Genomic DNA, 16108 nt, shown 5'->3' on the forward strand with positions numbered 1-16108 from the left:
CAAGCACTGCAACAGGCTGCCCAGGGAAGTGATTGAATCACCATCCCTGGAGGCACTTAAAAGACATCTAGATGTGGTGCTTGGGGACATGGTTTAGTGGTGGACTTGGCAGTGTGAGGTTTATGGTTGGAGTTAATCTTAAAGGTCTTTCCCAACCTAAATGATTCTATGATTCTATATTGTTTTTGATCTGAACAGTACACTTTATCCTTTTTTTTTTTTTCATGATTGATGATTAATTCAGGTTCTCTCCTTCCAAAATAAGGGAAAAATGCCTTAACATAAATTTACTCATTCTTATGCCCTAAAGGAGAATCCTACCCTTTCCTGCACTGCTAGTGTCACTGAACACCTTCCATGAGGAGGAAAAAGAAATGCACTCAGAGTGTTCACATGTGAAGATAAGGAAAACCAATTTCTATCTCACAAAAGGCAAAATTGCATAGTGCAAAAGTTCACTAAATGTTACATTTTATTTTTCAAGAAAAGAGGAAAGAGAAAAAAAATACATGGTTTGGAAGCAGGTGTCTAGATTCTACTCTTGTATGGCATGGAGTGGGAGCTAAAATTTCATCCCTTGCATTCCCTAGTGAAGAGACCAGACACAACAATCATGAAGAGCATATGATTTGTTCTAAAAAACCCCTTTCATTTTAATGTATAAAAGAACACAGAATACCAGAAATTTCTTTAGATTCCTCAGATTGACAAAACTGTATAATAATAAGTACATTGTCTACATTTCTTTTAACATGTATGTTTTTGAAGTGTAAAAGTGTAATTGCTAAATTAGAATTGTAAGTATCATACTTTCAAATGTGGCAATTTCAGGAATATAGTATCTACATTCATATAATAAGAATAGTTTGTATATATTTTCCAGCTTTAGCTTTATAAGGTTATTTTGAATCAAGCTTTTACAACAAGTAACAGTATCCAGTGATTCTTTATAGATTATTATTTTCACATGCTAGAAAGATGTCTAGGAATTCTTAGATCCCTGGGAATCTACCATGTCCAAACAGACCTGAAATACTATACTCCAATTACTCCTTATCCTCCAATTCTTTCCAATTTTTTACTGTCTTCTGTTTCCCTACTTGAATCAAATTGGATAATATATCTGAATTTAGCTGTTTATTGAGCTATATTCTGTCAGATGAAAATGGAAATATTTGTCATACCTAGACAAAAACTCTACAAAGTTAATTAAAGACCATGCTTCCTCAGTGAAAGTGAATCTATAAGTATCTACCAAAGTGTATGTTATAAAACATGAACAAAATAGTTAATAATAAAATTGTATAAATCTGGTATCTGAAAAAATTTCTTCATGTTCTAAGGGAAAACCATACTATGCATATCTGAGTGTAGCACTGTCTTATAGTTTCCCACTTGTTTCTAGTTTCACCTATAAAACCAAAACAAACTGAAAAGACCTTTGTATCTGATTGTTAGCTAGTTTATTCATATTACTACAGCTTTTACAGAAATATTGTGTCCAATGGTTACAGAAAAAGTAACACATTCAGTCCAAATGTATTTTAAAAATTCTTTTGCAGAGCATCTCTCTGAATAACGTAAGTATTTGGTATGTGTTTCTTGCAGGACTGCGTGGATCCCATGTATTTTGTGCTGTGGTATGGATTTCACAGATATTTTCAACTTTGTCCCACATTGAACAAGTTGAACACACTGAAGAGAAGATAAATAAGGGCATTTCACAGTCAGGAGGTAATTTAAATATACCAGCTTATTTTTAAATTTGCAAAACTTTTATATTATGGACTGTTTCTTTTTTATTTCCCTGATTTTTGATTCTGCTAGCTATTTACTTATAACTACCTGCATATTTCTCTTATCTAATGATTTATGGGGCATTCATATAGCTAGAAGCTTTGCATGTTTTATAATCTTCAAAGCTATGTTGGAAAGAGGTTAACTTTGGCAATACCTCTCATACCAGAGCTTATACAGGCCTTTCCAAGACACAATGGAAAGGGAAGGACAGAGACCAAAGGCCTGGTAGGGACCAGGAGTTTTCTGCTGAAACTTACTCACAGAAACAAAAATATTATAGACTTTGCCATATGAGACCATGTGAAGGGACAGACAACAGAAGAGTCGCTGTGTTCTGAATGGAGCAAGAAATGTTTCAAAGCAGTGGGTGACATTTTTCAGAGATGTTTCAATACGCATGTAAGGAAAGGTTCATTTTGAGACTTCCGCAAATGGCTGCTTATTATTATTTCTGCATCTAAACTTCAAGTTTTGTAAAAAAGAAAAGCACTGAATCAGGTTACAGAGCTAGTCCAGAAGGATATCTTCACCTACTAGTTCAAGACATGTGGCTTACTCGTAGTCTTGTAAGAGGCTTGGGAAAAGAGCAGCAAATATTGTGTGATCAGTGTGTTCAAATTAAAACCTCTGAATGAAAAAAAGAAAACCACACAAGTTCAAACTAAACTAAACATATTTTCTGAAGTTCATGGGCTTTGATCTAGCTCACGTAAACATTCTTAAAAAGGAAAGACTGAGAATTTTGTTCCTTTCTCTACTAAAGAAAGGATTCATCATTTCCAATAAAGAGAATACAGACTTCCAGAGGATGATAAATTACTGTCCTCTTAATTTTCTATTGACAGAACAAGATAAAACATTCAAAGTGGTGGAAAAATATGGAAATAGAATGAGACAATATTTAATATCTAAAGAATAATCAAGATTCTTCTATACTTATGCTAATGCATGCAGGTTATGCACATTCCAGCCCCAAAACATAATATTGGTGTACCAAAGACCACTCAGACTTTGGCATCATGTTAATAGTAGTTGGAAGATCACAAACAAATCTCCTGAATTACTTTTAAAGGTGACAGTGAAAGTAATTTTTGAGTTGTCACATATGCAGTACCACAAATAGGGATAATTTGTTTGATAAATTTTTAGTCTTACCAAGTGAGACAACAGAAATCTGTGTTAGAGAAGCAGAAGAGAAAGAACCATTCTTTCTCCAAGTGGCCCATGGGAGCTCAATGTTTACCAAATTAACTTTTGTTTTTGTGACCCACAATAGCATGCAACTATGAGCAATGAAAATACTGAAAAAGTATGTTCAGATGCCTATGGAAAAAATATAGACAATGTTACAGTAAAGGAAATGATAATTTTTTTCCAATATAGTATGGAGTCATATGACAATTTCTATCTATAAATGAACAGTAATAGCAAAGTTTATTTTCACCCGTGTGACTACTAGTCTATTCCTCATGGAATCCCAGGGTAATGTAATTATTAAGAAGTGAACTCTGGTAAGAATTGCTCTGCATGCAGTTCATGTGAGGGTGAGCTGCAAAGTGCTTAAAACAACAAGAAACAAGAAGTGCATTCACAGCATTAGAGAAGCACATCTCTTATGAAAATGAGTCTGTAAAAGTAAGTAAAGCAAGCCATAGAATCACTTCGGTAATTCTAAGAATATTTAGTAGCATCCACAAAGTCATACATGGAAGTAAACAAAAGACTCCTTGGCATAAAAAACTCATGGTCCAAGCAGAGATTTAACAGAGAGCTGTCCGTAGAGAGACAAAATCTTTATACTAAATCAAATTAGTTGCCTCTCTCCCAGCATTATCATTACTGAAGTTAAGTCTTGAGGAGAGGAAGTGTACAAGAAAAGAAAGTATGACTACAGATGTCTCGAACTTTTAAAATAAACAGCTTTGAAGGTCCTTCTGTAATCCACAGCAGCTCTAACAAGTGCAATTCAGGTTCCAGATGAGTTATTTCTAGTTTCCTGCTGGACTGCCTTAGAACCATAAATGTTGGAATAGCCTTGACCCTAGTTATATACTCAGGACAAACCTCACCAGGTTTCGAGGCAAACAGGAGTCCCAGAGGCTACCTGAGTTTATTCAGTAAAAATGGTCTGGCTCTGAGTGAAGTCTTCCAGCTTCTTGCTTGAAAAGCAGAATTACTCATTTAAGTGAACCATAGTTCAAGAATGAAAATTAAAAGTGTTTAATTTCCCATGTCCCTTTCATTCAAAAAATGTTTGTTTGAATCAAAATTATTTTCATTTTCTTACTTTGTTAAATGCTCTTGTAGTTCAGGCTGAACCAGATCTATTCTCCATGCAGATTAATAAAAAGTGACAAAAGGTTGCACGTATGACTGATGTGAGGGGAGAAGAAACAGCAGAACATCGTCGTAACATATCCCCAGAAATTATTGGGTGAAGGAAGAAGAAGCAAAGACGGAAGAAGTTTGGGAGGATCTGGATGGCACTCAGTTGTTTCTGGGTCATCAACTTTCATTAGGAACATGTATTGCTTAAAACATTTTTCTGCTTTGTTTGCAAACACCATATAGTTTTATTGCTGCATATTTCTTTCTTTTTACTTCCACTCCTTTCCCCCAACAGTTTACAGCTTGCTGGAACTTAAAATCAATTTTAACTATAATGAAATATCTTGTAAATTTATTAAAACCCTCAAAGCTTCAATATGAGGACAGTGAGTGAAAGCTCAGTAGTGGAGAAACAGAATTAGTCTACAGAGGCAGAACTAGCACAGGTGCTACTAGGATTTTACAAAACCAAAATGTGAGGTTTTTTACTTCCAGGTGGTCTTTATCCTTATATTTCACAGCTGGAAATGCTTGTGAGGGACCCAAACCCCTACAAACAATGAATAATTGAATTATGAAAGGAAGAAAAAACTGGCTGATGTTGTGTCAGTAAGCAACCAAATTCCAGCTGTCCTCTTGTTTTACACCAGATGTTTACTCGGGCTACTTATTTCATGCAAGTTAATTAAATTGGATTTCCCTTTTATTCCTTCTTTCCTTGCTAGCAAAAAAAAAAAGGAAAAACACACAAAAAAACATCCATCAGAGAGGCAACAAAAGAGCCAAAATGCTTACTATATCTGCCTTTGGAAAACTTTACAAAGCAAGAAAGCAAGGAACCTGGAGGGCCGTTAAGATAATGTTCTTTCTCTTCCAATGACAATATAGACCAGACTTACAGCAGAGAGCATTTCACTGCAGCCACACTTCTGGTGTTGGAGCCATGATTTGTTTATTTTTGTTTGGTTTTTTGCTTTTGTTTTAGGCAGTTTTGGAGCATTTCTGCCTGAGATAAAAATATAGACCAGTTTTCCTCACTGTCTGTGCTGAACACTGACAAGTCCAACTCTGGAAAAATGCATGATTCTTTCAGAGAGAAAATATTTTTCTAGTTCTCAACACCCAGGGATCTCAGATTTATTCTGCAGAGGCCTAAAAGGCAAAATATCTTTTCTTTGTGATAACCATATATAAGTTGAATTGTTTCTAATGGAAAGCCTGATAAAATTCTGGATAATGTGATGCTGCTTGGGAAATGCCTACCTAATGCACAGTTTGAGGAAGACTCCTCAGGAAAAGTGGGCACATGTAAGTGTGTTTTATCTATTGAGAGCTTTTTCATATGCATATGACCAATCATGAGTATATGACTAAGTCTGTACCTCTATAGCTTCTGCTTTGTTGTGATTTTCTGATATTATTGTTAATTGAAAACAAACTAAACACAAGGATTCTGTGTAAGGATGCTTAAGGAGCTAGATCATCTTGTAAGGGAAGCATGAATGTTGGGGGCAATGAATATCAGAAGCCCTGGGATTGAAAAATAAGGGACTTTCTAAGAGAAGCAAAATTGAGGACACCTGGTGGTGGGAAGCTGATAAGAAACACCTGGTGGTGGTGGTTAGAGGAACTATGGGTATAAAAGCATGGAAACAGTAAGAATAGTGGGCTCTCTGCGTAGCTTGTAGTGCAGTCTGAGACTTTGCTCTATCAACTGGATTACACTCAACTGGAATATGCTCTAAGCAACTATGCACTGACACATGAAGATAGATTTTAAGGATTTATGAGATCTAAAGCAGCAATGACACTCAAACAGGGATGGAAGATGCCCTCTACAATTGTCATTTATGTTGTATTCTGACTTTGGAAAAGCTTTGCTGGTTACTAGCGATGTCTTTGGTTGTACCAATTCTTGTTTAACATTAGTATGTGATTAGACCATTACTAAAGCTAGACACCATTTTGTAATTTCAAACTCCTTAAAAGATTACTTAAGTTGTGATCAAACTTTCAAATAAATTAATACCAAGAATGGAAAATTTCAAGCCCAAAGTATTTGTTTTTCAGGAAATTTGGAGTAACCAAAATCAGAATTATATTATAAATAACAGATTGTGTTCTGAAATTTTAACCACACAAAAACCTTTCCATTCTAACTGATCTTAACTATTTTATTTCAAAGAGCAAGAAGCAATTTTAACTCTAATCATTTAAAAGCTAGTGATGCTCTTCAGAAGAGTAGATGTGAGCAGACAAGGGAGTATCCACATTGACCAAACTCTACAGTCAAGGCGGGTTCTTATCCGTGCATGTATTAAACAATAGCCTTTTAAAAGAAAACTTTGATCACTTCTTGTAAAAATCCTATTTGCTGCTACAGCAAATACTAAGTTATTTAGGAATCTGATTGAATATAATTGATTCTTTCTTAAATCTGAATAGAAATCAGTTATTTTCCTGTAGTAGTAGTAGTAGTAGATCTGGGATATCTCAGGACACTACAGCATTCCCAAGCACACTGAGCAGGGTCTTCTTATTAATCAAACTATGCCTAATTGAAGATTTTCTCCAAGTCATCCTCAAAAGTCCAAGTTGCTGCTATGGCTTTCTCTTAGCACAAATCCCGTAGACCCCATTATTCACTACAATCTTTGCTGTCATCCTGACTTTAACATGAACATCGTGCATACGCATACCTTAGGTCTCCAGAATCTTGATGAAAAGAATAAATAGCACTCACAAATTCCACTAAAAGTCTGAAACATTCACAGGTTGATCCAGAATCCTATGCTTATGCTGTAACCTCTTTCTCTGTGTAATCACAAACCATCCATTCCGAAAACACATACTTGATCACTGAAGACTGATATCCTGATTTAAAATCACAGCCAAGTAACTTAATTCATGTACCCTGCTCAGTTCACAAAATTATTCAAGTGTATACATTCCTAAATCTATCTTTAAGGGAGCAGATATTTATGTCTGAACAGAGAGATCTTTAGCTTGTCATTTTTTTCAAGGTTGTTTTCGGTTTTTGTTTAGTTTGGGGTGGTTTTTTTTTTGTGTACTGATAAAGTTTTAGGGTAACCATGAGTATTCCTCAGTCTTTTTCAGAAAGTTTCTAAAATAATGATACCAGGGAACATCTCATGCACAACCACTGAATATAAAAGTTAATCCATTGTCATTGTATGTGCTAGAATCCTTGAGAAAAATCAAACTGGCTGCAGCTGCTGACAGCTCCTGAATATTCATGTTGTTCAGTGGGTGGTTTGAAGCCTGGCAAAAGCAAACAATGAATATGTCACAAACAAAATAAATAAATAAAAGCTAATTCCTGCACATATTTCTCTACTGTGCATCTCTGTGTTCAGACAAAAAAAAAATGGAATAGTTCAATCCTTTAAATATAGGGAGGAGTTTAAATCAAAAACAAAAGACACAATTAAATACTGAGTGTGCCTGGAAATTTATTTATGTGACTGAGTTATATATGATTTATATACATATGTTGCTTCTATCTTGTAGACAGTGAGACATATTTTGTACAGAGTGCTAGTAGTGCTGGTAGTCTAAAGAATGGTAACAACTGCAGTTATTCCTGCGGTGCTTCTCTACAGGAAGTACTCTATCTGGAAATGCTGGGAAGCTTAGGAAGCTCCTTGGAGCTGGAGTCATTTGTCCTGTATTTGTACAGCACAGCAGAATCCCAGTTCATGACCGCCGTGAGGCACTACCATCCATGTTCACAAATCACCACAGCAGTGAAATAAAAGACTACAGGGTATCTACATTTCTTCCTCAGAAACATCTATATGATGTGACAACAAGGTGCAAATCACCCTCCTCTCCGTACCCCTAAATATTTTACAGGAAAAAAAAATGGAAAGAAGTTATATCTTTGCAAAAAAGACCTTATATTTTGGCTTGCCTGCTCTGAATTGGCAGGCACTGTATCACTTTGTCCTGGATACTTTACTAAGAAGTACCATTTCACCCATAAGTAGTATTTCTCTTGGAGTTTTCTCACCCTGTCTAATTCAAAATAACTAGCTTTTCTTCATGAGTTTCTAAATTCTTGCTTAGCTCACTAAATTGACATTCTGTCTTTCAGGACTCAAATCGGTAACGTAACTCAGCTACTTGCACAAGAACCATTGGTTCCCATCCAGTTAATCAAATATAAATATCCATGAGAAGATGCCTTCTTTTTCTCCATGCATAGCCCTCTGTTTACATCTGAGTCCCCTCATTAAAGGTGTCTACCCTGACCATTGGCTCCAGGGGCACAGGAGCAGACTTTGCATCTAGAGCCTAGCTGTCATGGGGACAGTTTCCAATCCCTGGGGAGCCATGGCATCCCCAATGTATGGGTGTCTAACAGCAGCATAGCTGCATGACAGCATCTGTGGACATGCAAAGCTGTCAGCTGTAGACATCTCTTGGGGAATGCTGACTTTGTGTGGTATTCCCACAACACTTGACTGGACAGGCAGCAAGTGTAGCAACGAGAGCAGAGTCCAGATTCTGAGTATCTCATTTGTTGGTTTTCTTTGCACAGGTGAAAAACACTTTTGTGCCTTAGAGACCCACCTGGTGCCTATGCAGCATTTGGAGAGTAGCTGGACTAAATCACCACTAAAAACAAGGTAATCTAAACCAGCACTGCACACCTATATGTGCACAACAGGAAAGAGCACCCGTGTGTTAATGGGATAATAGAGGAATTTCCCTTCTGTCCTTTCTCTGTGACAGCTTGTTTGCATTTCCTTAGGGTGCAGTTAATTAATAAAACAACCCAAGTTAAAAATAGCCTTCATTTTTCACAATGAGGGTGGTGGAACACTGGAACAGGTTGCCCAGAGAGGTGGTAGGTGCACCATCTCTGGAAACTTTCGCGGCCAGGTTGGATGAGGCTCTGAGCAACCTGATCTGGTTGAAGATGTTCCTGCTCCTTGCAGTGGTGTTGGACTAGATGACCTTTAAAGGTCCCTTCCAAACCAAACTATTCTATGATTCTATGTGAAGGCCTCCTTGAGTAACTTGGACCACGTATGGAATGACCATAAATACATCAGGAATATGGAATAAATCCTTAGCAAAAACCCTACATGAGCAGCTACAATAGATCTATCAGTGAAGCAAACATGAGGAAGAATCTTTAATTTTCCTTTTTCTTTAAATAAAATTACCTCTTCTCCTTAATCCTCACAGTTAAATTTACCTACAAATATTTGCAGTGTTTTTATGAATTCTTTACTCAGTCTAGTTCATTGTGTTTGTTTCCAAACTGTCCATGTTTGTTTTTATTAGAATAATTTAGTACAAAAGCTAGCACTGTACAAGTCAAGTATTCATTATAACAGTACTGGCTTGAATAGTTTGGACTTATTAATGAGACAGTAAATCAAAGAGAGGAGAGGAAAAGAACTGTTTGAAAGAAGACAGGGAAATCTTAAAAAAATAAAAAAGTCTTTTAAGATCCAGTTCTGATATTTTCTGCATACAAAATAACAAGCGGACTCCTGAGGTGAAACTAGGGCTTGCTGTAGTCAAACGTAAAACCTCTTGATTTCAGCGGAGAGAAAATTCATCTTAGTAGAGAGCAAATGTGGAGTGAACATTAAATGGTTTGAATACTATCAGAAAAGGAATTTCAGTTTCCTGTCTATACAGATATTTGTTACAACCTCAAAGGTGACATTGGATTTGATGTGAACAAGTCAGCCAGGACTAAAATCCCTTTTCTGTTACACTGCAGTGATTTGAGTTTATTATTCCTAACGTTACACTAGCTGTCCATAAAGCAAACAAAAGATTTTTCTAACTATTCCATTCTTTTGTTTTGTTTTTTTTTTAAAAAAAAGTTCACTAACATCTACAATTTATCCTTTTAACTGGTCCCAGCTGTCCTCTTTTTCTCATTTCCCAATAGTACGTGCATATGCATTCAGCCAAACCAAAGGCATTCAGCAATAAATGCTTACAGGATTTGTTAAGATCTATTTGTTCTAAACCATGACTGTAGCTCCCATTTTCTGAAGCTTATGGATCTTTAGAGTTGCACTCCACTTCTCAAGTTACTGGTGCCTTCATAGAACCTATTTGTAGGGGAAATCATTGAAAGACTGAAAATAAGCCAGATTCAGGTTATCAGAAGCATAATGTGCAAGTTAGTCACTGCCTCTGTTACCACAGGTGTCTTCTTGACCTCACACATGGTGGCCATGTGGACCACCCATGGACAGGCAACCAGGGCAGTAACTTAAAGCTCCATCAGAATCACATCCAACATAGCCTTTCTGACTCCACAGCTGCCTCCCCACCAGCCACAAAGAGTAAGGCTGGCAAGAATTCACAGCAAAATGGCTATTCTCTATGCTGCAGATTCCCAGAAAGTGCTAGACTCAACACAATATCAATGTAATTTCTTACATTTTTTATTTTGCTAGGGGAAAAAATAAAAAACCAAAACATTTGACGTACTCGTAATAGTAAGCCAAAAAAGTTTTATGTGAAAGTTAGACCCACATAGATTCTGCAGCAATAGAACAGGAATGAAACAGCAGGTTCATGCTATAGAAAAAAAAAGGCATTGCATATCTTTTATTAAGTGTAGGATCAGTATACTCTGCAAGCGTAGCCATTACATATGTTAGTAGTACAACCATGAAACAACCATCCTACTGTTGCTCAGAATTGTTGGAAAAAGAGGGAAAAAAAAACATCTAGGGCTTGTTTTGTTTCTCTATACAGACATTTTTTTTCATCATGTCTGTCTTGCATTGCATATACATCAGTTTCTAATAAGTGAAATGGAATTGTAATTAGAAGCAAGAATCCCACATTTCTGTAAGTGCCAAGCTGACACTTTGGTCAAACAATCAGCTGATGAGTTTTTATTTGTAAAAGATGGGGGGAAAAAACCTGCTACTCTATGTGTCAACAAAGGAAAGTGCCTGATGCTTTGAGTGGATGAATGGTTGTTGGGCATCGATTTCAGGTTTGCTTCCCATAGTGTCTTCTATATGACTATGTGCACTGTTTTGGCTGGGATAGGGTCAGTTTCCCTCACAGCAGTTCACACAGTGCTATGTTTGGATTCGGTAATGCACTTTGATAACATTGTGCAGTGCTTGCACAGTGTCAAGGCCTTTTGTGTTTCTCAGGCTGCCCAAGAATTTGGGAGGGAACACAGCTGGGACAGCTGACCCCAGCTGCCAAATATGAATATAAGAAAGCACAGATCCTGTGCTACTGGATCAAGTTCTGAATTCAAGCTGCTTTCAGAAAAGGTATGAGGAAATAAAAAGCAAATTCAAGGGGGATTTATTCAAAGCATCCTTTGCAAACAGACACACACCAGCGCTAAAGCTGGAAATAAACACCAGTTCTTTCTGCTATTTAGCTATCCACTGCCTAAGTCCCATTAAGGCAAGAAAACAATCCTCTAGGTTTAGATGTGGCCATGCTTCCTCTTCCAACATTTGGCCAAAGCTGTTTCAAAAGTGAGCTGCCACAGTGGCTCCATACCACCATACAATTCTAACTTGTCAGAAAAAGTCAAGTCTGAGAGCAAAAAGTAGCTGTATTACAGGAGGAATTCACAAAAAAAAAAAACATTGTCAAATTTTTAGTGCTCAAAGATTCATGAAAATGACGCACATATGCAAAATTCTGAAACTGATTAAATATGGTCCTTTGTACTGGAATTTCAGCTGTAGTGAAGGTTATGGCTTTCCAGCATACAGGTTATAGCTTTTCAGCATACGTGCATGCTCAGTGTTTCAATCACTTATTGCTTTCACTTTTTTTTTTTTTTAAACCATGTACTTCCAGTCAACTTTGAACATGAAGATAATGATTTCCACTTAGGATTTACCTTTGATATTGTCTTAGGCTTCCTTTTCACTTCTGAGTTCAGATAAGACTGCAATAGATGCTGATGTTGTCATAAAGGTGATATGCAGCTTCAGGTTAGAATGGAATGAATTTCCCTTCATTTGAAAAAATAAATTATTCTCACACATATCCTCATAAATTAGAGTAATGAGGAAAAAAAAACAAAAAAACCCCAACAAAATCAAAACACAAACTACCCCAAACACCCAACAAACCACCAAAAAATTATTTATGATGGCAGCAACCTGGAGCTCACTTTGCATAGACTGATCAGTAGCTGACATGCCCACATTCTGAAAATGAAATATATAAAACTCTATCCATATTTGCAAGAGGTGACTCTGGGACATGCTGAAAGCTGCTTAGTTTTAACATGCACATTTTTTGAGACTTCCATCATAGCTAGTACCACCTGCTAAAACCTTTACTTGCTTGCTTTGGGATGAGTTTGAAGAATTATTGCCTGAACATTACAAGGTCAGCATCCTGAGGAGTGATAAACTAATGCTGCATAACATGATTTTGATTTCTTAAGCTATTTTATTATTATTGGTAAGATTCCTGAGAAGTTCCTCTAGTGAATGTGTCAGGAATACTTCTGATAAGCATCACCATAGCAGAGGGCTTTACACTTTTAATCTTAGTCTGGGTTTGGCACCATGTAGACTTTTATAGCTGGGAAAAAAAATGTCTTCTGCTTATGTAACATCATATTTTTTTCCCCTAGTCTTTTGAATCTTGCAAAATAGATATCCAGGACAAAATTCACCCTGTATTTATCCTAAGGCACACTGTCTTCATAATATTTTTATTAATTTAGGTTATACATATGAGTGCAATTTCAGAAAGCTCTCCAGAGGTCACATACAGTGGAGGAAGGTAGCAATCCTGTTTTGGATATACCATGAAAGAAAAGTCAAAAGTTAAACAATTAGTGCAAGCTTTTATTTCTTCTCAGTTCAGTCTCCCCTTAATCCCTTGATTTGTATTTCCTGTTGCCATAAGCATCAGAGGAAACAGCTCTGAGCATCACCCCGGCATCTTCTGCATATCTACAACTATTACACAATAGTGACTATTTCCCAGTCTCTGGCAATTTATATCTCCTATAACATTGCAGTGTGGATGCCAACAAATTCTGCAGTTATCAGCTAGATATACAACTGATGTAGAGAGAACGTGAAGAAGGGCGTGAGCTACCTGTAGATAAGGAGCTAGATATATGGAAAGGATTGAAAAACAAGGAGGAAATCTTTCATTCAATTAATATTTTTGAAAGAAATGTACTCCTGTTTATTGAAAAAAAAAGAGAGCATTTTTCACCAGTTCTGTGCAAACAGCATAACAAGATATACTTCTCTCTATTCTGCCTTGTAGTCTTTGTAGATTTACATTGGTCAAGGGCAGCAGATGCAAACTAACAAATGCAAATACTTTTATGACTAGAATGAGTCTTACAAGAGAGTGCAAAGAATTCATTTTCTTCCTTATTCCCTGCCTGTTTCTCACTCCAATCTTAAACATTACTTCAACAGCATTTATCAAGTAAGCTAGAAACAGAATATTGCCTGATTTACCATGCTTAGTTTTTCTATTTCTCACTTTACAGGAACCAATAATCTAAAACAAGTTGCTATAGAATTGTATCCAGAGAGCCTCTTTTGAATGTCAACTTTTCTTCGCTGAGGTGATACAGGGAATTAACCGTCTGCTAAATATCGCTTGATTTAGGAGACTAACTGTCTGCTAGACAATGCCTAAAAATCCTGTTTGCCTTGAAACTCACTTAAGCTTATCAGGGACTGGTATTTGTCAAGAAACTGGTATTTGTCAAGGACTAATACGTCTAGCAAAGGACGGAATTGGTCAGAAGTCGGGAAACTGCTGAAATCACCAAGTGAAAGGAGAGCATGGGTGAATGACTAAAGTTCATCTAGAGGAAGACAAGACCCCTGAAGAAGTAAACAACCACCAGAGACAGACCTGAAATGCTAACACAAGTGTTTTTTCAATAACCCCGCCTCACTTATGCATATGTATGTCTGTATTGTGCAATCCTATGAATATGTATACCTATACTGTATAAATTTTTGGTAAAATGTGCTGTCCGTGTGCGTGCTTTTGGAGGAGCAATCCCCCACGCACCAGGCACTGAATAAACACGCCTGCTTTATAACTCTCTCCGAGTTGTAGAGTTTGATCCACGCGTCAGGTGTTAGAGGAAAAATTGTGTACTATGCATACTACCTCTGATACAATCGATATTAGAATGAAACAGACATTCATTTTCCATAATAGTTAGACACTTCCCTACTATAGCAGGGCACCCAGTGTGTCAACTGCCAAAATCTCTGTATGTGGTGTTCTACATGCAACAAATATAGTATCTTGCTGTTATCATTTCCTATCAATAAGAATAAATCTTCTCATAATCAGTTCCTGCAAATTTGATGTATGGCAATACAGAGATTCACAACTAAGTAAAACCCATCCACAGTGGAAAAATTGAGGTTGTGCTAAAGTAGTTGGAGGTTCTCATAGTGTGTCTTGAGTTCAAATGGCTTCTCTACTAACAGCTAAGAAAAGCTTGAAATCTTTAAGGGATATTTTCAATAAATCTGATCGAATAAAGGCTGTGGCGTATTGACACACGGACTCGACTATTTTCTATGCCTTGGAAGGTCTCTGATCAGAAGGCATCTAATACACTAGCGCTCTGAAACAAAATGTCACACAGGTTGCGTAAGAACAGATTCTTATACTGACTACAAAGATAATATTTCCAAAATGGTTGAAAGGGGAATATTGAGAAACTCTTCTTGGGAAATTATGATATCGTATGATGAAATCTGCCAGGTTTCTAAGCTCCCATAACTTCCTAATTCTTTATTAGACGTTATGTCTATAATTAATGAACATTTGTTATTACAATTACATTAAAACCAAAACCCTTTCCCCTTTTCCTTCCAAAAAGAATGCATTCTTAAATTAAGTTCTATGTGGTGGAGCTGGGATAGAGTTATGTCAGTATTAATGTTCTCATAGAAAAAGCAATGTTCTTATTAGATCAGGATGTATTACATAACACGTCAAAATAAAATTCACTGCTAAAACAGTTGTAGGAAACAAAATGTAATTCAGTCACTAAAATAAAGCACAAGTGTTATTACTGCTCTCTCAACAGTTAAATGCCAACTGTGGAAGGTCCTCATCTTCCAGCAGCATCTGGCTGCTTGGCAAGGTCCATAGGCAACTGTATTGGCAGCATGAGGGTAGATATTGGGACTGTCACATGGTTAAACAGCTGATGGCTGTGCTGCCTCGTTGACCTGGATGTAATTTTCATTTGATTCACTTATGTTTGTGCAATTGTATTTGTCTATGAAAAGTTTCCAGATAAGATTAGAATGATAATATTAAATATTCTCATCTCACATCATTGCTATACTCATCTGTTGTTCATTCTGCACATTTTTCTCTATACATTTTTGCCTTTGTCTCACTACCAATCAGCATTAAATCTCAGTATATCTTGCTCTACCACTTCTATTCTTGCATGACAACTCCTCTTTCATCTTCTTTAAGGCTTCCTCAGTGCATATCTCTCCACTCTCTTTCCTGTGGTTCAGCTTTAGTAAATAAATGTGAAGAGTTTGTCAGAAAAGAAAAACAATATATGTTTGCTTTTGATTTTCCTTTTTTTTTTTAATCTACATCCTCAGCAGATCTTCTTGCGATCTCAGGTCAATCTAGGGGCCACTGAATTCAAATGTGAATATTTGAATATATTTAATTATTTCTTTTAAAAATATTTCCTTTAAACTAAGCATGAGTCTTCCACTGAAGAGTGCAAGAAATTTCCATATACGGTATATTTTTAAATATGCTGAGATTAAAGCATCCATCCTCCTACCTGCTCAGATATTCTCTTTCTGGCACATATTGCTGCAAAGGCTTGTTGCACTCTTTGACTACATGGATTCCAGGAGAGCCCTAAGGTACCTCCAAGGGCTATGCCCCTTACATGGTATGACTTTTATAAAAACTCAGCAATAAAACCTCAAAGAGACTTACA

The sequence above is a fragment of the Chlamydotis macqueenii genome, chromosome 4 (assembly GCF_036417535.1).
Source record: "Chlamydotis macqueenii isolate bChlMac1 chromosome 4, bChlMac1.mat, whole genome shotgun sequence".
Classification (NCBI taxonomy): Eukaryota; Metazoa; Chordata; class Aves; order Otidiformes; family Otididae; genus Chlamydotis; species Chlamydotis macqueenii.